General features: G+C 38.4%; 1 non-coding gene across 1 annotated transcript; it reads left to right on the top strand.

The window, feature by feature from the left end:
• The first annotated feature begins 296 nt into the window (after positions 1-296).
• LOC136156415 (small nucleolar RNA SNORA57) lies at positions 297-383 on the top strand. The gene has a single exon (XR_010660970.1). It is a non-coding gene; the product is annotated as a small nucleolar RNA SNORA57 (small nucleolar RNA).
• Positions 384-805: the final 422 nt, after the last annotated feature.

The following is an 805-nucleotide window of genomic DNA, read 5'->3' as shown; positions in this document are numbered from 1 at the left end:
CTTGTTTTTTGACATCTGTCCACTCTGGAGTGGGTAGCTAGGATTGCTTCATTTGCATGCTATGTAGGTGTAGCTTCTTTCCATCTTCTCAGAGCTTCAGTCCCCTTCCAGATTTTGTGTAAACCACACAAAGAATAACCAAACCTCTACAGCCTGACTAGAGATGCGTGACCTCCACCCCCTGAATAGTGAGTTTAATAAAGAATTTTTGAATGTGACCAGTCATTGGCTGCTTCTCAAACCAGGGCCCCAACATAAGGAAGTGCCCATTAGTCATTAAAAGTGCCCAAAAGTCATTAAAAAGGAAAAGAACCCTTAATGTCATGTGTTCCGTACCGGCGACCAGCAGTCCGCCGGTTCTCTCCTCAAGCACCAGGACACAGAGAGAAAAAAAAAAAAGGAAGGAAGAAATCATGGCCAAATCTAATGCCACAAATATTTTCCCCTTTGCTTCCTTCTAAGATTTTTATAGTTTTAATTAAGTTTAGGTATTTGATCCATTTGGAATTAATTTTTGGATATGCTATAAGTTAACAGTCCAACTTAATTCTTTTGCATGTGGATATTCAGTTTTCCCAGTGCCATTTGTTGAAAAGACTGTTCTTTCCCCATTCAATGGCCTTGGCACCCTTATCTAAAATCAGTTGACCATATATATGAGAGTTTATTTCTAGTTTTTCACTCTCTTATTTCTTTGATCTATATGTCTATTCTTATGTCAGTACCCCCACTGCTTTACTTACAGTAGCTTTGTGGTACATTTTAAAATCAGAACTTGTGAATCTTACAGCTCTTTTTCAAGATA

Source organism: Muntiacus reevesi, chromosome 1 (genome assembly GCF_963930625.1).
Source record: "Muntiacus reevesi chromosome 1, mMunRee1.1, whole genome shotgun sequence".
Classification (NCBI taxonomy): Eukaryota; Metazoa; Chordata; class Mammalia; order Artiodactyla; family Cervidae; genus Muntiacus; species Muntiacus reevesi.
This window is presented reverse-complemented; position numbering and strand designations above follow the sequence as displayed.